Raw genomic sequence first — 23,893 nt, forward strand, 5'->3', positions numbered from 1 at the left:
ACAGATGATGCCAGTTGGCATTTTGCAGTAGAAGTAACAGCTCTGTATTTGATACCCCATAGGATACAAGTGAATATACAAAAAACCCTTACCCAACCCTGCAGCAAATGTGATTAATCATCATTATGTCTGTCATACTTTCAAAAGCCTGCATTAAAAAAGGAGGGGGATGTTATGATACCCAATTGGCCTCATTTATTATAGCAGTAACTACAAGTCACATCTCTGCAGTTTATGGTCCAGTACTGTGCTTTTATGAAAAGAGAAGTTCAGGAGAAACACAAAAGAAAACTTGGCTTCATATTTAATTGAGGTTAGAAAGCAGCCATAGAAGTCAACCCAGCTGAAACCTTATTGTCTTCCATAATTGTGACCGACAGGCTTTTCCCAACAGTTGTGTTGATATTGTGTTGATGAAATTTTAGTTCTAAAATCAATCCCATGTGTCAGGACTCAGGAACCACAATGCTCTTATGGCCCTGAAGTGTAATTGGCCCAGCTAGAAACGCACCTATTAGGTTAGAAGTGCTGTGATGGTGCAATGACACTAGTCCCATTGCCTGAGAATCATGCCAACTTGTTCCCATCCATATAAAAGCTCCTTGCAAGCTGGGTGGTTTGGCTGGAAGGCACTAAACAGGAGAAAATTCCAGCTCTACCTCTCTTTCAAATCAGAACCAGTGAAGGCGGTGAAGGTCCTGTGTGAGTGCCTGGAGGCGGTTGGAGGATGGATGGCAGCTAACAGATTGAGGTTGAATCCTGAAAAGAAAGAAGTACTGTTTGTGGGGTACAGGAGGTGGGCAGGTGTGGAGGACTCCCTGGTCCTGAATGGGGTAACTGTGCACCTGAAGGACCAGGTGTGCAGCCTGGGAGTCATTCTGGACTCACAGCTGTCCATGGAGGCGCAGGTCAATTCTGTGTCCAGGGCAGCTGTTTATCAGCTCCATCTGGTACGCAGGCTGAGACCCTACCTGCCTGCAGACTGTCTCACCAGAGTAGTGCATGCTTTAGTTATCGCCCGCTTGGACTACTACAATGCGCTCTACGTGGGGCTACCTTTGAAGGTGACCCGGAAACTACAACTAATCCAGAATGCGGCAGCTAGACTGGTGACTGGGAGCGGCTGCCGAGACCACATAACACCGGTCTTGAAAGATCTACATTGGCTCCCAGTACGTTTCCGAGCACAGTTCAAAGTGTTGGTGCTGACCTTTAAAGCCCTAAATGGCCTCGATCCAGTATACCTGAAGGAGCGTCTCCACCCCCCATCATTCTGCCCGGACACTGAGGTCAGTACCGAGGGCCTTCTGGCAGGTCCCTCGTTGCGAGAAGCCAAGTTGCAGGGAACTAGACAGAGGGCCTTCTCGGTGGTGGCGCCCACCCTGTGGAACACCCTCCCTTCAGATGTCAAAGAGAAAAACAGCTACCAGATTTTTAGAAGACATCTGAAGGCAGCCCTGTTTAGGGAGGCTTTTAATATTTAATAGATTATTTTATTTCATTTTTCTGTTGGAAGCTGCCCAGAGTGGCTGGGGAAACCCAGCCAGATGGGCGGCTCACCCAATAGGCAAGTGAGAGGCAGTAGGCAATAGGCAAGTAAAAGATAAAGGGACCCCTGACCATTAGGTCTAGTCGTGACCGACTCTGGGGTTGCAGTGCTCATCTCGCGTTATTGGCCGAGGTTGCCGGCGTACAGCTTCCAAGTCATGTGGCCAGCATGACAAAGCCGCTTCTGGTGAACCAGAGCAGCACACGGAAACACCATTTACCTTCCCACCGGAGCGGTACCTATTTATCTACTTGCACTTTGACGGGCATTCAAACTGCAAGGTTGGCAGGAGCTGGGACCGAACAACTGGAGCTCACCCCGTTGCGGGGATTCGAACTGCCGACCTTCTGATTGGCAAGCCCTGGGCTCTGTGGTTTAACCCACAGTGCCACCCGCTTCCCTATTAGGCAGATAGGCTTCCCTAAACAAGGTCAGACACAGAAGAGCAATGAGAGAGCTAGGACAAAGACATCAACCTGCCCACTCAACCTGCCAAGTCATCTGCTAATGCTCACCTTCCGAGGTGAGCCTGGGAGGGAGGGTTGGCTGGAGCGCCTCATTTCTGGAAATCCTTCCTCGAGGTATTTATTCTGCTTTTTTATTATTACAGTAGACCCACAACTTAAGCATGATTCACTTAAACAATTGCAGCTTTGCGCAGGTGGCAGAAAGGTAACTAAATAACTAAATGGAGATTGGGGTGGGGGGGACAGCCAGAAGAGGCTGTCCAATATCTTGCAAAGGCCCAACAAGATCTTGCATGACCTTTCCACAGCCCAGTAAACAAGGTGGAGAGCTTAAAAACTCTCTCTGTGCTGGGTTTTCCTGCTGCAGAGAGTTTTTTGATCCCTCCACATTGCTTACCAGGCTCTGGGAAGGTCACCTTAGGCCTTAGCTCAGTTGTAGAGCCTATGCTCTGCATGCAGATGGTTCCAGGTTCAATCCCCAGCATTGGGTAGGTCTGGGAATGTTCCCCACTGGGAATTCCCAATGCCAACCAGAGAGGTCCCTAATTAAAGCTGTTCCCTAGGTCCGTTTCCTAGCCTTGAGTCTTGTACTCTGGCCTCCATTGACTTCTTTGACAAGGAGGAGCAAGAGGTCACTACTTATTTATTTATTTATTCATTCATTCATTCATTCATTTAAAAAATCTGAGTCTTTTCTTGTGAAATCTGCCCTAGTTCTTCTTAAGAGTAATTACATTTTAGTGCAACCCGCATTTCTCCACTTGAAACATGACAATAAGGCCGCCAAATTTCAGAGTACTGTACCATAAATTAAACATTGTACTTCAGATTTGACTCTTCCATCATTACTAATTTAATGCTTATCCCTTTAAAATCATCTAATTGACTCATGTCACATAGATTCTTTTACTGTTTGGACTCAGTATATAATGTAATGTTCCCCATGTTTGGGTTGTAGCTGATCTATAATTCACAAGCTATGACTAGCAAATAGGGAACATTTCAGCTCACCTTCAAGTTCAGGGGAATAGAAATACCAAAGTTATCTCCAGGTGGATAGGAACATAGGAAACTGTTTTATATGGGTTCAGATCATTGGTCTATCTAGCTCAGTATTATCTATGCTGACAGGCAGAGAGACTGCAGGCAGGCATCTCTCCTAGCCTTACTTGGAGTTGCTGGGGATTTAATCTGGGACCTTCTGCATCCCAGTCAGATGATCTACCACTAAGCTAAGACCCTTCCCCTTGCACAGCTTGGACCTAGATAGCTCAGTTGGTTAGAGTGTGGTGCTGATAACACCAAGGTTGTAGGTTTGATCCCTGTATGGGACAGCTGCATATTCCTAAATTGCAGGGGGTTGAACTAAATGATCAGCAAGTTCCCTTCCAGCTCTAAAATTCAATTATTCTTTTTTAAAAAAATTGTATTAATTTATTATACTTTGTAGCCAAGATCTTTATACATCAAAGAAGCTTGCTTGTCAAGAAAAAAAGAAAACAAGCAGTGGGGGGGGGAGGAGAGAAATATGTATGCTTCCCCCATGTGTGACCCATGCCATCCCCAGATCTGCTCCAGGGGGGTTGGAAGATGCCCTATAACAAATTTAGAAAATGCACAGTGGGAGAACATTCTGTGGTGCAAGTAGAAACCCTGTGCTGAAAGAATGAGAGACTTTGTGCTACAACGGATTCCACTTTCAGTAATTTTCAAACTGATGCCTTCAGATTCCAGGAAAACAACTCAAGCACAGGTGGTAGACTCATGCTTGACCACTGCATTGTATTTTGCAGGATAAAGACCGCACATCTCTGGATCTTGAAGCAGAGGCACCTGTAAACGAAAGAAAAGAGAGTCTGAAACAAAATGTTAACCATAAAAAGATACCTGTAAAATCATCATAAAGGTAAAGGGACCCCTGACCATTAGGTCCAGTCGAGGATGACTCTGGGGTTGTGGCACTCATCTCGCTTTACTGGCCGAGGGAGCCGGCGTACAGCTTCCAGGTCATGTGGCCAGCATGACTGAGCCGCTTCTGGCGAACCAGAGCAGCGCACGGAAAAGCCGTTTACCTTCCCGCCGGAGTGGTACCTATTTATCTACTTACACTTTGATGTGCTTTCGAACTGCTAGGTTGGCAGGAGCTGGGACCAAGCAACAGGAGTTCACCCGGTCACGGGGATTCGAACCACCGACCTTCTGATCGGCAAGTGGTTTAACCCACATATTTTATTTTATAGCCCCTACCGTGTACAACTAGGCACTGCAGATGCTGTTAGGCAGCCAGAGGCTTACATTCTAATTAAAGACAAATTGGCACAAGGAGAGAATGATATGTCGAAAGAAATGGACTCAAAATTTAAGTTGAAGTTAAAAACAAAAGTGCTTTCTGGGACATCAGAGTACATTTACTGTTGAATGGGTAGTGGCTTGAAGTCTGAAGTCTGTCTGGATTAAAGGCAATTGGCATTCCATGTGTCTTTATACTCCATTCATTCATACATGTGCCAGCAAGGGAAGACTTGCCTCCATCATGGGCTGAATGAAATCTTCCTGCTCAGTCTCACTCCCTTACCTCAGAAGGGATCTATGTGAACTGTTATAGTTAGCTCTCTCTATCCCTAGAACAGGAGTTAAACCAGCGGAACTGATGTTGGCTTTGCATTCTTAGGATTCAAGTACGGACTTCTTGAAACAGGAAATGAATTAGCCAGATAAAGAGATGGTTCATTTAACCCTATTTGTGCCTCTTCTTTCCTCCTCCCTTTCTAGCCACTTTGTTCCATTCTTCTTAAGTCAATAACTTTCTGTTCTGTTTCTAATGGGTTGTTTTTTTGGGAGGGAGGGGTGTGTGTCATTGGTAAACCTCAGGGTTTCCCCAAGTCTCCCAAGGCCTCCACCATGTGTCTAAGTGACGCTCTTTTGGCAACTCCTTCACAGCCAGTGAAAGACTTGAATCAGAAATAGAAGTACAATAATGAAAGTAAAAGTTGTCATGGTGTGACAGCTTCAAGGTAATTCAGTCATGAGTCTTAGCTGTCAGTAAGAAGCATTTCCATGAAGTGGCCACAGAAGCATTGCTCATTCCTAGCAGTTGGAAGATAAGGACCCTTGACAGATTCTCAGAAATCTCCAAATGGCTATATGATTGAGGCAAGGCTGAATACACAGAGATCAGCATAACGAGGAAACAGCAAAGCACTTTCTCCAGGGAAAAGAGATCTAATTGTCTATAAGAGGCAGCCCAGGGTCTGAGACAAGCTGTACGGCACAGGTGTCAAACACAAGGCCCGGGGGCCAAATCCGGCCCGCCAGACCTCGTTATGTGGCCCGCCGAGCGCCCCAGCCAGCGGGACCCAGCAGCGGGACCTTGCTGCTGAAGCGCCGTGCCGACAAAGCGCCGACAAACAGCTGGGGGTGGGGGGGTAGAAAGGCGGCCAGAGCAGCGCTGCGTGGAGCGCCCCGAGCCACAGCAGGAGAAGGAGGAGGCAGCTTGCCGGGTCAGTGCCCGGCAGCGCCGCACGGAGAGTCCCGAGCCTCTGCGACGCAGCAGTGCCCTGTAGCACTTTGAATCCTCCTCCTCTTGCCACGGCTCGGTGCCTGGAAACGGCTGCTGCTGCTGCTGAAACACAGACAAAGCACCCAGCAGCGCCGTGTGGAGGAGGAGGAGGATTCAAAGTGCTACAGAGCAGTGCTGCATCCCAGAGGCTCGGGACTCTCCGCACGGCGCTGCCGGGCACCGACCCGGCAAGCCGCCGCCTCCTTCTCCTCTTGCCTCACCTCCTCCTCCTGCCGCAGCTCAGCCTCATGAACATGAGCTCAGCAGCGGCTCAGCCTCACGAACTGCAACTCTGAGGCTTTACGCACTTCTCCTAAAACGGACACCTGCTGCCTCACGCTGCACGGGAAATGCTTTTTGCCCCTGGGTCCCTTCGCGCTCTTTTCTGGCGCTGAATCAAGGTGGTGACCCCCCCTTCCCTTTCTTTCTTCCTCTCTCTCGTTCTTATTCTTTCTTTCCCTCTCCTTCCTTCCTTCTTTACCTCTGTCTTCTCTCCCTCTTTCTTTTTCTTTCCTTCTTTATTCCTTCTTTCCTACTCTTCTTTCTCTCACCTCTTTCCTCCCTCCTGCTCCCTCTTTTCTTTCTTTCTTTCTTTCTTTCTTTCTTTCTTTCTTTCTTTCTTTCTTTCTTCCTTCCTTCCTTCCTTCCTTTCTTCCTTCCATCCTTCCCATCTTTCTTCCTCTCCCTCATTCTTATTCTTTCTTTCCCTCTACTTCCTTCCTTCTTTCTCCCTTTCCGTCTTCTCTCCCTCTTTCTTTTTCTTTTCTTCTTGGAAAGAACCCTGGAACCAGGAGAGCAGCTCCAGTGAGTCAACCTCAGCCAGTCCCTTTGGTGAAGGGTGGTGGCTCACTGGCAGAACATCTGTCCTGCATGCAGAAGGACCCCAGCATCTCCAGGTACTAGTAGCTCTGCAAAGGTCCTGCATGAAACCCTAGCGAGCCTCCACCACCCAGTGCAGTTACCAAAAATCATTTTTTCAATAAATTGTACAATAATTGTACATTTGAATATCTACTTGCCATTATTCTGACTATGTTTCTGCTTTCAGAGCTAGTTATTACTTACATTATTACAAAAAACAGTAATAATTGAATGCAGTGACAATAATTTATGATAATAAAGAGTGGACACATAGTCCTAAAGATACAACCGGCCCTTTGAGGGTGACTAAACTGCTGATGCGGCCCCCGATGAATTTGAGTTTGACACCCCTGCTGTACGGGATGATGGCCTGAATAATTCTGGTTAAAGACCTGAAGGTGGCTCCAAGGAAAGACAGTAGAGAAGCTGAAAGCCAGATGCTGTGAGCTTCTGCTTAAACAAACCTGGGGGCAGTTCCTGAGGCAAGTGGCTCAGCATTCCCAGATTAAGGCCTTCCTGAGGCAAAATTGGAAGACAGGAGCCTGCTGATAAACGTACAATGGGAACTTTATAGCTGACTAAGTAGGACTGTGGACAAAAATATGAAAGGAAACAAAAAATTGGCGATTAGACTAATTGTGATAAAACATTGTGCATAGTGTTATACAACAGTAGATCTCAGAAACCAGGATTTCTTTATTTCTTTATTTATGGCTATAACCTCTTATTGCTATCAATGTCTCTAATCATTTTTGCTAGGCAGTAAGTGGGTTCTTTAGTAAATGTCCTCATGCTTGCCACCTCAGTTTACAAGGAAGCAGGTGGCATTAAGTCTTACTGAACCAGCTGTAATCATTTCTGAGAAGACATCTGTAAGATTGCACTGCCAGCTTCTTTGTTAGTTGGTTCAGGGTGTACATTAGGTTTAGGATGTAGTTGGGCAGGGAGAAAGTGTCTGAGAGAGTCTTAAGGCCAAATGGTAATAAACGACTATTATTTTTTAATCATATGTATTCAGCTTCCTTCTTTCCCTTTCTTTATTCTCTCTTTTTAATCTGTGTTTCTTCCAACTATGCATTTTTGCTACCATGCTACTCTGTTCATATTCTTATTTAGTATTTCCTACTGTAGGAGCAACAGCAGAACTTTTTGAAGTACTCAAAACAAAATTAAAAAAATTCCTCCCAGTAGCACCTTAGAGACCAACTAAGTTTGTCATTGGTATGAGCTTTCGTGTGCATGCACACTTCCTCAGATACCAAGTACTGTATAGGAAAAACCAATACCACCTTTGGACAAACACTTTCGCACAGTAGAACTATGAAGTCCAAAACTGCAAAGACCAAATTATCCTTCAGTTATGATGGTCAAAAAACAAAAAGGAACCATCCATACCAATTTAATAACGTAAGAATAGCCTATTTGAATCGGTCAAAACCCATCTGGTCCAGCTCCCTGTTCTCACAGTGGCCAAACCTGAGAACAATAACACTCTCCCCATCTAAGCAAAATAAAAAAATCCTTCCAGTAGCACCTTAGAGACCAACTAAGTTTGTCATAGGTATGAGCAGGGCCGTCTTAAGCCCACCCAGTGCCCTGGCACTAGGTCCCTCCAGCGCCCCCCTGCAGCACCTCTCCAAGGGCCCGGGAGTGCCAAGCGGACTGTGGCAGCAGCGGGAGGCCACCTCCGAGGACTCCGCGCTGCGCCTCCTTCTCGTTTCCCCAGTGCTGGGTTCCGCTCAGTCAGTCAAGCTTCACCACCAGCGCGCATACCGCGGGACCAGCAAGAACTGCTTGGGCGCTGTGCACGCGCTGGTGGCGAAGCTCGACTGAGTGGAACCCAGCGCTGGGGAAACGAGAAGGAGGCGCAGTGCAGAATTCTTGGAGAAGGAGTGCAGTCCTGGCCAGATCGCTGGAACCCTGCGCTCACTTGGCGCCCTTCCAGCGCCTTCCAGCGCCCTCCAGCGCCCGGCGCTGTGGTTCTCCGCGCCATTAGCCTCTATGGCTAGGACGAGCCTGGGTATGAGCTTTCGTGTGCATGCACACTTCTTCAGATACCACCTGCAATATTCAGCAATATTCATATTCCTCCCCATCTGCAATATTCAGCAACTGGTACTCAGACATTGAGGGAGAACGAAGAAGAAATAGAGCATAGTCCTTAATAATTGTATTTCCAGTGGCCATTGGTAACCTTATTTCTAGTACAATAGCTTCTCCCATTGGGTAGGCAACATGACAGCTTTATGGATTTGAAGTAGAATCCACATCCATGCCTCCATAATTGCAAGTCCACAACAGGTTCCATCCTATTGCTGTGATCTCACGCTTGTCTTCATTGTTTTGAGTGACCTAACTCAGAGTGGGCAATTGCATCTACTTAGCAAAGGCCTGTTAATCCCATTTGGTTATTTACAGGCAAGTGGCAACCCAGTGACTTATTGATATGCTTCAGCGGAGGTACAGAAGACTAACCATATGCACCCAAGTTTGAAACTATCAGCCTTGCAAAAGCTGACATTTATCCTGAGGTCAGTTTAAACCCCTGCTTGTTTTTCATTATCTGAGCTCACCCAGCATGCCCTCATTTGGCATTTCCATGGAGTTCCATTGTTTCCACACTCAAACATTAGCAGGAGCATTCTGCATCAACAATACCCTTCCATCTGAGAGCACCATACCACACTCTGCAACTTGAAAGTAGCAAACTTTGTGGAATAAATGCTCAGGCTGTGCTGGCCTTTGAGTTTGTTATGGTTTTATCCTAGTTGTACTTTGTTTGCTGTCAATTAAGGCTACTTTTTCTGGAAGCTGTAAAAATTGAGGCAATGTTCCTGGGTTTCCCCCCTTCCCCACCCCTTCTCTTAACTTTGACGGATTTCGTTCCATGAAGTTATTCTTATGGGATAAAGGCATTGGTAGACAATACTGTGCAGCTTTTGAATTACACCGACTATATTAATGTCAGCAAAATATGCCAAACTGTCAAGCCATTTCAATAAATTGTTCATAGCAACATTAGAAATGACACAATCCAGAGTGAGAGTTTCACCACGCAGAGGGTGCTGTTTTGGCTCTTTGTCAAAGGCTTCATTCTTACGCAAATAACACACAGTTCTAGGTACTCCCTAGGATAAGGTGGCTGAAGACAAGAAATCACCACAAGGACTGTTCCCACTTCCAAAGAGGATTAAAGACTCTCACAAGGCAAATCTTTCTTTAAAAATGTAGTATAAACACCGGCAATTGGGAAACACCGGCCTGCGAGTGCTCCAGTTACAGAACAGCCTTTACCAAAGGTGTCATGGACTTTGAAGACGCTCGAACTCAGGACGAAAGGGATAAATGTGCTAAGAGGAAGGCATATTTGGCAAACCTTCACCTTGATCAACCCCCATGCAGAAACCTCTGTCCCCACTGTGGAAGGGCGTGTGGATCCAGAATTGGCCTCCGCAGTCACTTACGGACTCACTGTTGAGACTGTGTTCATGGAAGACAATCTTACTCAGCTACAAGTGATCGCCAAAGAAGAAGAAGATGTGGACGCACAGAGGCATTCATATGCAAATTCCTTAGAGTGCTTCATTATGAGGAAGGATGGCCACTTCACATGTTAGCATCCTGCTTCAGTCAGAGTCCAGAGGCAGAACTGCCCAAAAGTCCATGCAGTTTAAACAGGCAAGCAGAGCCAAAGACTGCTTCCAGTAGAACTGGGAGAAATTCACACTGGATGTAGGCACTCAAAGGCAGACTAGGATGTTACTCCAACTGTTAGGAGCCAATTGAGAATGTTAAATACTGTAGGAATGGCTAAGCCATCACCTTGGCCAATGCTCCAGGAGGCACATGACACCAAGAGATTTGATTTCACAGAGAGGGGGGGGGAGAGAGGATACATCTCTCTCTTCAACTGGGTTCAATCCTCACCATCACCAGGTTAGGGCTCGGAAAGATTCCTGACCTGAAACTCAGGCAAACGGCTGCCAGTCACTGAGATAGTTGGAATCAAAGGTCTGACTTGGTATAAGGCAACTTCCTATGTTCCTATATAGTATTGTGCTGTGATTTATTTACTTTTTAAATGTGACTGTACTGTACATTCATTTGCACAAACGGGCTCCAGGATTCAAACCCTTCCAGGATTCCCTAGATATTAAATCTCTGAATCCAGAGTAAATGCATTTTGACTCTCATGCATATTCATGCCTGGCTTGTGCATGAAAAGGAAGTTACAGAGCACTCCTTTTCTTCCACCCCTTCCCTCCATAGCTGCCTATTCAAATAGTGATAGGGTGGATTGGTTTAAAAAAAAAGAGGACAGAGATTGTACATTGTTAATAATTGCATAGGAGAGGAAATTTCAGCAGGAGAAAAACCTCTACCTGGTAAACAGGGCTCTTTTCATGGATGCAAAAGTACCAGCCCTTCGATCAGAACACAAAACATCCGCATTTTGTGGGCACTTGTACAAAGATGGGTGAGGTTATTGGGTTCTGGTTTAAACTCATTCAAGGAAAAGGGGAGCGATTTATCATTCTTACCAGGCTGCCAAGAAAACAAAGGTGCGTCCTTATTGTTTACTATCCCCCTTTCCAAGGGATGATAGGGTTCTCCTTTGAAGGTGAAAAAGAGCAGCAGGGTGACATTCAATTGCCTTCCCCCCCTTTCTTCTTTTTTTTGCAGTGAACCTTTAGAATCGACATCCCCACTGTAATTTTTAGTGCATCATTTTGTGCAGCTGGAATAGACACAGCTTCAGCAGGAGTCACACAGCTCATGCAATGGCTGCGTCAGGTTCTCTCACACTCTGATCTACTGTGCACAAGCACAGCAGGCAATTGATAAAAGTGGCCTGTCAGAGTGAGACCGATGAGAAGGCATTTCATTTTCTAACCTTCTCCCTGGCTAATGATAAGAAACAAGAAAAAAAACATAGAGGACATAATTCAGGAATTTACTGGGTCCCTTTTTCTTTCTTCTTCTTCTTCTAATTCAGTGCACCCTTGTATGTCAGGAATGGGGAACCTTTCTTTTAGCTTTTTCTCTGAAGTGGGTGGAGCAGCAAAAGTGAATTTTCTTCTTGTACAGTAGGCTAACATGTACTCTCACACACCCTCTCCCCATCCAGACAAACAAGTAGCATTAGCAGAGTTCAAGGACACATCTCAGCCAGGGGGGAGCAGTCAAAGGGGATGTGAAGCAAGTGTGTGGCTGGGAAGGGATGCAACATGAGGAGAGTCCCAAGAGAAGTTCCCATTTGGCCACTGGGCCTTAAGTTCCCTAGGAAGTGGGGTTGGTTGTGAAAACACTCTGGGAATTGTAGCTCTGTGAGGGGAATAGGGCCAGTGTGGTGTAGTGGTTAAGAGTGGTGGACTCGTAATCTGGGGAACCAGGTTCGCTTCCCCGCTCCTCCACATGCAGCTGCTGGGTGACCTTGGGCTAGTCACACTTCTTTGAAGTCTCTCAGCCCCACTCACCTCACAGAGTGTTTGTTGTGGGGGAGGAAGGGAAAGGAGATTGTGAGCTGCTTTGAGACTCCTTCGGGTAGTGATAGAGCGGGATATCAAATCCAAACTCCTCTTCTTCTTCTCTCCTAGCAACTCTCAGCAACCTTAACAAATTGCGATTCCCAGGATTCTTTGGAGGGGTGTGTGTAACATGGCTGTTTAAAGGCATGTGGTGATGGCTTTCATTCTATAGTGCAGATGGACACATGGCATGGGTTTCTACACACAGAGAGAAATGCCCTGCTCTATTCAGGCAAGTAAGAGGCAATATCACAGTTTAGGGACACATTTTAGCCAAGCAAAGTTTCTGAGGAGGGTATAGAGCATGGCCACAGTGTTGCAGCTTAGGGAGAGGGGCATGTCATGAGGAGGGGGTACGGCTCCTGACAAAAGTCCAGCAGGTATATGATGATGATGGTGGTGGTGGTGGTGGTGGTGGTGGTGGTGATGATGATGACAATGATATATTTATACCCCAACCATCTAGCTGGGTTTCCCCAGCCACTTCGGGTGGCTCCAAATCAAATGTTAAAAACACAATACAGCATTAAACATTAAAAACTTCCCTAAACAGGGCTGCATTCAGATGTCTTTTAAAATTAAGATAGTTGCTTATTTCCTTGACATCTGCTGGGAGAGCGTTCCACAGGGTGGGCACCACTACAAAGAAGGCCCTCTGCCTGGTTCCCTGTAGCTTTGCTTCTCGCAGTGAGGGAACTGCCAGAAGGCCCTCAGTACTGGACCTCAGTGTCTGGGCTGAACGATGGGGATGGAGACTCTCCTTCAGGTATACAGGGCTGAGGCTGTTTAGGGCTTTAAAGGTCAGCACCAACACTTTGAATTGTGCTTGGAAATGTACTGGGCACTTTGTTTCCTACACACCTTTGTCGAGTGTTTGGGAATCCTCTCATAGGAACATAGGAAGATGCTTTATACAGAGCCAGACCATCAGAGCCACAAGCTCAGTATCTGCTACACTACCTGGCAGTGACTTCCAAGGTTTCAGACTGGGGATATTTCCAGCCCTACCTGGACAAGCCAGGGAGTGGACCCAGGACCTTCTGCCTGAAAAGCAGGTGGTCACTCCTGCTGTCGCCTGATTAAAGGCAGTTCAGAAATGTTTGAAGCAAACAAGCAAAATGCAGGCGTTCTAAAGATCCCATTGCACAGAGTTTGGCAAATCTTGCACCCTGAGCCCTGCTTGTACATATGGAAAAACTTTTGCAGCGTTTCCACTCCTCATCAAGGAGACTACTGCACTAGAGATTATTGGCAATTCTAGACAGTTCTGCTATTTATTCTGAGGCTATAATTCAATTAACACTAAAAAGAACAGAACATACCAAACTTGGGCTGCTCTAATTGCTAGAAAACTAATTGATTATACCCAAGAAATGATATGTTCTGGACAGATTAATTTATCCCTCAGGCTACATGCCGACATCATTAATGTCATCTCCAATTCTCGGTTGTAAAATGTAATGTAATCTGTGGATCATTGTGTTATATAAAATGGAAATCAGATTATTGCCATTCCAAAACTTTGATCGCTTTACGGGAAAATCTTCATTTTTCCAGTATTCTGTGTTGGCAATGGAACATGAAGAAGAGTTAATGAAATCAACATATTCATTACCCATTCTTTGCAAGAACTGAGAAAAGATAATATACTTTGCTATTTTTCTCTTTTCATTTTGCCTCTGAGAAATTATGGAATCATCTGTTGTGGAGATATATAGACAGGGTTCGGATTGTTGGTGTGTGTGTGTTTTTCTTGCAAAAAAAATAGAAAAAAAGGAAAATGTGTGATTGGAATTTTGTATGAGTGCTTCATGATTTTAATTTAATTTTATCTAATCTGTTTTTGTTGCCCTTGTGGAGAAAACAGCTTTCTTGGGTGAACATTCTGAAAGTAGTTCATTTGAATGTAGATAGGAAACAATTGCCTAAGGCTGCAATCCAACTCACACATACCTGGGAGTAAACTCCAGTGAAGTCAATGAGAGTAGACAAGTAGAGGGTTGTGCTGTGAAACACAGCATTAGCTACGTTCCAGTATAGTACTAAATGTAAAAAAGGTAAAGGTAAAGGGACCCCTGACCATTAGGTCCAGTCGTGACCAACTCTGGGGTTGCGCGCTCATCTCGCATTATTGGCCGAGGGAGCCGGCGTATAGCTTCTAGGTCATGTGGCCAGCATGACAAAGCCGCTTCTGGCAAACCAGAGCAGCACATGGAAACGCTGTTTACCTTCCCGCTGTAGCGGTTCCTATTTATCTACTTGCATTTTGACGTGCTTTTGAACTGCTAGGTTGGCAGGAGCTGGGACCAAGCAACGGGAGCTCACCCCATCACAGGGATTCGAACCGCCGACCTTCTGATCAGCAAGCCCTAGGCTCAGTGGTTTAACCACAGCGCCACCTGGGTCCCATTAGTGCTAAATGTACTTGTACACAAATAGTACAATGGGTTTAAGCAGGGGTAGCCAAGATGGTACCTTCTTTATGTTGCTGGACTACAATTGCCATCACCCTTGAACATTTTCCCTACTGGCTGGAGCTGATGGGAGTTGTAGTCCAACAGTATCTGGAAGCTATCATGTTGGAGAGATTTACAGCAATGTTTCAGCAAAACCAGCATAAATACCATAGTTCGCATTTTCTCATCCACCTCCTGACCAAGAAAGTTCCAATTCAACACTCTTCAGGACTACCAATAACAACAGTGCTCCAACTGTTGCCAAGAACATTAGATAGATCAGGCCAAAGGTCTATCTAGACCTAGATTCTGCTCCCATGGTGATCGACCAAATACCTATGCAGAGCAGATGTTCCCCAGCAACATCCTCTTATACAGTCGTACCTTGGAAAGTGAATGGAATCTACTCCGGAAGTTCGTTTGACTTCCAAAATGTTCAAAAACCAAAGCACAGCTTCTGATTGGCTGCAGGAAGCTCCTGCAGCCAATCAGAAGCTGCAGAAGTCCATCGGACGTTCCGCTTCCAAATGAACGTTCTAAAACTGGAACAGTCACTTCTGGTTTCGATCGTTCGGGAGCAAAAACGTTCGAGAACTAGGCTGTTCGACTTCCAAGGTACGACTGTCCTGAAAGCAAGATATGCAAATGCACCTTGAATTATTTGATCCCCTTTTTATAATCATCCAAGCCACTATATTTGTAGCAGGGAAATGTTTTTAGCCTGAAAGTCACATTCCTTTGTGGGCACTTATTCCAGAAATGTACAGGGCTGGATGCAAAAGCGTGCAAAATAATGATGTGACTCTGCTAGTGGTTCCCGGCAACTGGAGGCATTGTATAACAATAATGGCTAATAGCCATTGAGAGCCAGGGCCTTCAATAATTCATCTATAGATTATTAGAGCTTTCCCATTATTGCAACAGAACAATACAGTCCTTTCTTTCCACTCCCCTTTCCCAGCTTCCCCCTCTCCCTTTGACAGCATGTTCACCTCTCACATCCAGTTGTTTAGTATGCTCTACAGTGTTCAGGTTTGCAGGCTCAGATAAGAGTTAGGCCAATGAGTGTCGGTGTTCTGCTGGAATCCCAGATTGATATTCATTAAACTGGGGAGTTTCCATTGCTGCATTGAGCCTCTCACTGCTTCTGCGGCAATTACTTGGTGAAGAGTTGCAAAGCAGCACTCCACATCTCTTGGAGACTTGAATTGTGATGTAGGTTATAGAGTAGAATTTTCTCATGGGCTGCTTGCTAATGGCAAGAGGTCTGCTTTCGAGTTTTCTGTGCTTGGGGTAGTCCAGGCTTTCCAGTGTTGAAGGATTATTAATTTTTCTGCCAGTGTAGCTAAGGGAAACCAAACTTCCTGGTAACCTCCTATGTACTGATTATTGTGTTGGGAATTTGGCCAGAACCAGGTTCATTAAAGCCTGTACAGTCATACCTCAGGTTGCGTCCACTTCAAGTTACATCTTTTCAAGTTGCGTCCCATGGCAACCCAGAAGTACCAGAACGGTTACTTCCAGGTTTTGCCGCTCGCGCATGCGCATAAGTGCTAAATCACGCCGTGTGTGTGTGTGCAGATGCAGCGCTTCTGGATGCGGACACATCGAGTTGCGGACATGCCTCTGGGATGGATTACATCTGCAACTCGAGGTTCCACTGTACTTCCAGAACAGTTGGAATACTGGTAGCTAGGCCTGTTTGTGGCTGTTTGTGGCATCTCCAGCAGTCATTTATGGGTGTAATGCCGATGTAGTTAAGGCATGTTGATGTCTAGTAGGCTCAGAGGAGTGTTTTCTGTTGAATTAATCTCAGTCTAGTTTTTAAAGGGTGCCTAGCTTTTAAAGCCATCCAAGATGGTGCTCATCACCACATCTAAAGGTAGCAAATTTCACTGATTAACTATGTGCTGTATGGAATTTTGATGTCAAATAAAAGAAACTATGTCCTCTGCATTACAAAAAAGATCAGTATGGGTGGACAAGCAGTCTTCCAGCTGTTCTTCTCACTGAAGAACTACCAAGAAGCTATCAAGGAACACCTCATTTGAAAGACACTAGTAACTCATAATTGACAAGCTCTGATCAATGGCATGCACTGTCAAACCACAAAGCCTAGGGCTTGCCGATCAGAAGGTCGGCGGTTTGAATCCCTGCGAAGGGGTGAGCTCCCGTTGCTCAGTCCCAGCTCCTGCCAACCTAGCAGTTCGAAAACACATCAAAATGCAAGTAGATAAATAGGTACCGCTCCGACGGGAAGGTAAACAGCGTTTCCGTGTGCTGCTCTGGTTCGCCAGAAGCGACTTAGTCATGCTGGCCACATGACCCGGAAGCTGTATGCCGGCTCCCTCGGCCAATAACGCGAGATGAGCACCGCAATCCCAGAGTCGCCTGCGTTTGGACCTAACGGTCAGGGGTCCCTTTACCTTTACCTTTACCTTTAGGGATTCAATGCTGCACTAATTTAAAGTCACTTAGCAGTGTACTAGTTGCACTGGTGGAATGGCTTGCACAGAAGAAGGCACAGGAAGCCACTATGGTTCTTGTTGCTGGTTACACAACAGATTATAGTCCCACTACTTCTTGTTGCACAACAAGCTTCCCATAGGGTAGATGCTGCACCGCATTTCATATTACATAACCTTTATTTTCATCCTTATGCGAGTGCTACAGTCCTTGCACTGCTGTGAGGGTAGAATGAATCCAGATTCTCAGGTATCTTCTAGCCATGAGCTCCCATCAGCTGGTCATTTTGGGCTATTAACCAGCAATCTGCCTGACAAAGGAATGGATTGGCTCATAGCCATTTTTATCTTGCAGCATCTGATAAATGACATGCAATTATACTTTGGCAACTGATTGTTTGTGAGATTTTGTTTTTGAAGTCTGATGATCAACCAATACCAACAAGGCTAAGGTCGCAATCCTATACGTAATTTTCTGGCATTGAATTTAATGGCGATCATTGAGTAGGGATGTAGAGTTGGCATACACAGCGAAGAGTTTAAATTCGGAATTTTGAGGAGGGGCGTGAATTCATACCTAACATTTTAATATGAATTTTGCCTCAGCACCCCCCATTCATTCAAAAATCTGAATGTTGAAACTGGTAAATCTGGAAATCTTAGAAATGTCAACTAATGCTCATTTCAGCTTCACATGTCATTTCCATTTCCTTGTGTATTTACCTGGACTGTCAAGTAAGCTTTTAGCAAACACCAGCGCCCATGTGCACGCATTTGCGAGGGCAATGAGTTGCACATTACCATATAAATCTGTTGTTCTCAGAAACTCATTAAATTGCAAATCTCATCATTACTCAACTTCCAATGAGTGGCATATGATTTGTAACATTTTAAGCATTCTAATATAGGACGGGAATTATGACAATCAAATCTGTTTGCTCCCCCGCCCAGCCGCCCTTTTTTTTGTCATTGTGATCCTTGTAGAGAAATCACGGAAAGAACAGAAAATGTAATTGTAATTAATAAGAAAACACTTGTTCATAATTTGTAGCTATTCACAGTGTATATTTTGCAATTTTCAGGTCTCTGCTGCAAACAGGACTTGAAAGCTCCAGCAAGAGGAATCAAGGATCCGTTGATCAACCTCGTGTTGTTCTGCCACACTTGTTACCCATGCAGGAAAGTTGTTCCTCCTGCCGACAGCTTCTGTCCTAGAAAAAATATATATTAATATTCATTAGAACCGCCATAGCTGTCTAGCAAAATTAATCAGTACATCATAATTAGCTAGGGCTTTGCACATTTTTAGCACACGTCTTAATCATTCTTAGAAAGTGATCTAAAGAATTTAGAAAATGGGAAAGGGGACTAGCTAAGCTCTTTTTATAGCAAGGGGGTTATCTTGTGGAACAAATAGACTGTCCAGATCCCTATATTTAAGAGCCTCTTCCCAAACTTCTTTCACAATCTGCAGCAAACAAGAAGTCAGCTAGGACTATGAAAAACGGAAGGGGTTTGATGTGAATTTTAGGAACTGTGAGGCACCAGTTCCTAATGAGTAACATTGGCACCTCTCTCTTAGGCCTTAGAATTAGTCCATCTCTACAGCAGGTGATCTGTGGACAAAGAGATGAATGAGCAAATGAGACACAAGCTTTGGGATTAAAAAGGGCTGGTATCTGACTAAGTCAGGCATGGGCAACCTTAGCTCTCCAGATGTTTTGGAACTACAACTCCCATGATCCCTAGCTAACAGGGCCAGTGGTCAAGGATCATGGGAGTTGTAGTTCCAAAACATCTGGAGAGCCAAGGTTGCCTATGCCTGGACTAAGTCATACCGGTACTTAAGTAGATCTGTAGAAGTGATGCAGGACATAGTTAAATGGAAGGTTATTATTCACACAGTGCATAATAATGCTGTGGCTTTTACAAGATCTCGTGGTTGCCACCATCTTGGGTGGCTTAAAAAAGAGGATTAGGCGATCCCATGAAGGATAAAGCTACCAGTGGCTCCTAGCCATGATGGCTATGTTGTCTCTTCACTATTGGAGGCAGAATGCCTCTGTCTGAATACCAGTGGAGAGAGTGATGTTGGACTCACATCCTGCTTTTGGCCTACCTACTAGCCACAGTGAGAACAGGGTGATGGAGTAGGTTGTCATTTGGCATGATCCAACAAAGCTGTTCTTATAGAATCAGTGGGCTTCACTTAGTCTATTAATTTCATTGGCTCTATTCTGAGTATGACTAACATTGGACATTACCCCACCCAGAAGAGAATACAACATAATCACAAAGCCATATAATGTTGTCTTGTTTTATTACCTGCCCTTCGTCATAAGGTCCCTGGGCAAGTCACAACAATTTAGAAATACAATACTAAAACGAAATTAAAGCAAAATAATAAACAGAAAGAACAAATAAACAATTTTCTATAACTAAAGCACAACCAGCACTTTGAAACAATGCCCAAGTTTTCTTGTTCCTTCAAGGAGAGTACAACCCCATTCCAAACTCGTGTTCAGATCACTTGAAGAATAACTCTGAATTAAATTTCTCTTGGCTTAAAGTTAGTTAATTCCCCCATTCACTCTTAAACTGACTCCAGACACCAGTCTATCACTTCCACAGCCCATCTGGGATCAAGCAAGGGGAATGAGAGGCAGAGCTGTTCATCATCTGCACGATCGTGACATGTAAGCCCAAAGCTCTGGCTGACCTCATCCATCAGTTTCCTGCAGGTATTAAAAAGCGCAGAAATCATATAAGGGATCGTGATATCTAGAGATACTCCATCTAGTTCTGAAGCAGAGACCATGTTTATTTATTCACAGAGATATTTATAAACCTCCAACTCATTAAAAAACATCAATTTAATAAAAACATTAGAGCAGCATAAAACTATTAAATCACAAAATTATGAAATGTTTTTGTTTTTTTATAAAAAAAACAGAACAAATGACCAACACTGAATCACATTAATTCTCTAAAAATGCTTGGTGATATGAATATGTTTTCACCAAGCAATGAAATAACAAGACTGTAGGTACTTTCTCGTTTCCATAGGAATAGTGTTCCAAATAACTGGTGCTACTACATCAAAAGCCTTGGTTCATGTAGAAACTGAATGAATATCGTGTTACTGTGGGGCAGTCACACCTTCCATATCATCATCATCATCATCATCATCATCATCATCATCATCATCATTACCATCATCCAATACCTCATGGTGAATTGAGAGGGGCCTTGTTTGTGGCATCACCACCCTGAACCAATCGACTCTAGATGAATGGGTGAGTCAGGCATGCTGCAAAAGGATATCTGTCCCTTTCTCATGGGTCTGATAGCCCTCAGAGGCTGATTTGAGGAACTACCCTTAATTCACCAATATACTTTACAATTCTTTATTCATCTGCTTTAGTGCTCCATCTTCCTGATTTGAATAGAGCAGGATAGGATAGAGAGGGAGAGAAACCCTACTCCAAGGTTAATGTGGTTTTGGGGGAGAAATTTCTACTCAGCCCCTGGATTAGGCCTATACTGAAAACAGAGGAAAGTGGGTAGGTGCTGAGTTGCTTGAAAGTGTAGGTAAAAGGTGGATCTTCTGGCTTGTTGGTTCCCTCTCATGGGTTGCGGTGGCATGAGGATGAGAGGCCAGCCATGGCCACCTGACCATGGGTAGCATGAGTACCTGGAGTGGAGCCTCAGTTGACCATCTCAACAGATGGAGAGGTCCATACTTGAGAAATCAGTCCCTTGGATATCCTGGTCCCAAACTATACCCAGGAAAGGTATGGGCAACCTGCGGCCCTCCAGATGTTGACTCCCAACTACTATCCATCCATGAACTTTGGCCATGTTGGCCAGAGTTGATAGGAGTTGGAATCATTATCTACAGGATCAAGTTTCCCCACACTAGTTTAGAGCTTTATAAGTCAATGCTAGAACTGGGAATTCACCCAGAAACCAATTGGAAGCCATTGGAGATTTTCAAACACGTACGTTCAGGGCAACAAGTCCTGGTTAGCAATATGGCCAGCTGTGGCTTCCAAGTGCTTTTCAAGGTATGAATGGAAGTTGAGCAGCAGCAGTATTGTGTGAATTGTTCCTCAATGATGTGACTACTGTTTGGTTAACAATAAGCAGGTTGCTCTGATCTGAAATGCCTTTGCGTCCTTTGATGTTTAGTAGGGCAATTTAATGTTAATTTTAGCTATATTCATGCAGGGCAACAAGAAGCTGCTGGCAGATGTCTCCAGCATCTATGGATCTGTTCTGACAACTGAATCATTTAGTTAATTTAACAATTTGAATTCGTGCAACTTATTATTGCATTAAAATCATTGTAATTTACTCTCCAATAGGGCTTGACGTGGATCTCTCTCATCTAGCTATTTTTCAATAATTTTAGTTGACTGTTTGAGGCTGCTTCTATACAGAGAAAACAAACATTTGTGTGTGTGTGTGTGTGTGTGTTTACAAAAATACACCACACCATCCCATTTAATTGAGCAACTGCAGTGCACTAACACTAGGCACACTGAGAAGTCAGAAAGGAAAATGTATGCTAATGAATCCTAATCCATAATAATGAGGTGGTGTTTGCTGCCTCATTAGTATTCATTCTCCCAGGATCCCTTGCATTCTATTTACCTCCTCTTTAGGCTTTCCTTAACTTAAAATGCAAGAATATTGTTCACTTTTGCAAAAATGCACAATGCACTATTTTCTACTTTATAAATAACATGCATCCCCTCAGAGTGTGACAACTTCTTATTTGGTCACTTCATTCATGACAGCTATCACCAAAGGCTAGTCTGTGTTCTTTTTTGGATGCTTTCTTTTGCATTTAGAAATCCTTTTCAGGTAATTCCATACAGTACATTCAATTAATGTAGGAAGGAGGGGGGGGGCTTGAAGAAAGGTAGGCTCTGTCTCAACTCCATCTATGTAATTTTGCTAAAAGACCCTCAAGGGGGGTAGAGAGCTTATGGGCTCAAACTGTTGTTTGAAATTCTTTAGTTTAGATTAGTTCATGCCCAAATTTCCCCTCTGCTTTCAGTCCACATGAAAGTGAGGTACATATCTCTTTTCTCCAGGGTAGAAAAGCAGGGTGTCAAGTGAAGGATAAGACCATGAATGGTTATTAGTAATGAGGACTATATTATTGCCAATGCCAGAGGTGATGTGAATACCAACTGTTGGGGATTATGAGTGAGAGATAGCTATTACAGAGCTTCCGGGTTTCCCTATTTTCCAGGGACAGTCCTGGATTTACAGAAGCCATCCCGGTTTCTAATTTGATCCCAGAATGTCCCACTTTTCCTTAGGATATCCGTATTTTCGTTGGAGAAATGTTGGAGGGTATGGAGTTATGCAACCCCTGAGCCAAGGAGATAAGTAACTATACAACCTTTAGAAGATGTCTTAAGGCAGCTCTGTATAGGGTAGCTTTTGATGTTTTATTATGTTTTTATATATGTTGGAAGCTGTCCAGAGTGGCTGGGGCAACCCAGTTAGATGGGTGGGTTCTAAATTAAAAAAAATGATTATTGATATTTTTAATGGAAAAGGACGTCCCTATTTTCATGAGAGAAATGTTGGAGGGTATGCTATTATGTTCCTACAGTGGTTCCCATATGCATCTGAAAATAGGATGCCAAACTAGATAGGCCTTTGGTCTGATCCAGCAGGGGTTTCTTAAGTACTCAGCAGATCACAAACTAACTTCTAATACAGTGGTACCACTGGTTACAAACTCATTCCGGAGATCCGTTCTTAACCTGAAACCATTCTTAACCTGAGGTACCACTTTAGCTAATGGGGCCTCCCGCTGCCGCCGTGCCGCCACCACACGATTTCTGTTCTCATCCTGGGGCAACGTTCTTAACCCAAGGTACTACTTCCAGGTTAGCGGACTCTGTAACATGAAGGGTTTGTAACCCAAGGTGTTTGTAACCCGAGATACCACTGTATTCTTTGGCGGAAGCCAGGACTGTTTCAAATTGTGTGGTGCTCTTTTAAATATACATTGCAGACGGAGTCTTACCCAGTGCTATTTTTCTAGAAGAAGAGGTGCTGGAACTCACCATGAACACCTACCTCATTCTTTTAAAATGGCAAGTGTGCCCACCTGAGAGGTCCCGGAACTGAGTTCTGGCTGAAAAACGGTTCTGGGCATACCTAGGGCAAAACCAGTTGCCAGGGCAGGCCACAAAATTCACTTATCAGATTACAAATTCACTTATGAGTTGCAACACAGGAGAACCTTCCCATCCTTCTTGCACAGCAGCAGAAAGGCATGCATGTTTTTATTTTATTTTTTGTCCTCCCTCCTTACCTTGCCTCGCCCTCACCCTGGATGTTTCAAGTAAAATATAGTAATTTCTGATATGGCTATTGTGGCAAAGTGATTTTTTTTCCCCGGAGGGGAGGCACCAATACAGCTCCTTGCCTAGGGCATAAGGGACCCTAGGTACACTTCTGATTGCAGATGGGTCATAATATATACATTTTAATGCATACTTTGCCCCAGTATCTGCATCTTGTACACATTACCGGGCTTGCAAAATTTGGACAATTGCATGTTTCAAAAGATGGCTGTGGTTCAGTTTGCATTCCCAGCCACTCAGAAATTGTGAATTAGGTTGACTTGCCTTTAGATGTGAATTATATTGAATTTCTTCCCCCATCCCCAGGAGGGGAGGGGATATTTGCTGTCCCCACATCACCAGAAGCTAATAGCCATCAGCTATTAAAAACCAGGTCATGGATGCAATTTCTTTAGCTAGTTATTATGCCATTTTCCGAGACGGCTCTCTCTTCATTTTGAGATGACAAAACAGAATTTCTGTTGCCGTTTTATTCCAACTGGCTGGAATGTATGGATTTTAAAATACAGACCCAGCTCTTTCAGGTACCATTGAAAATTGCAGGTGTTTTATTTGACAGGCTCAGCAAATGGATGAGCAGTATACTTTTCTGCATAAGAAAATATCTAGATAT

Source organism: Zootoca vivipara, chromosome 5, assembly GCF_963506605.1.
Source record: "Zootoca vivipara chromosome 5, rZooViv1.1, whole genome shotgun sequence".
Lineage (NCBI taxonomy): Eukaryota > Metazoa > Chordata > Lepidosauria > Squamata > Lacertidae > Zootoca > Zootoca vivipara.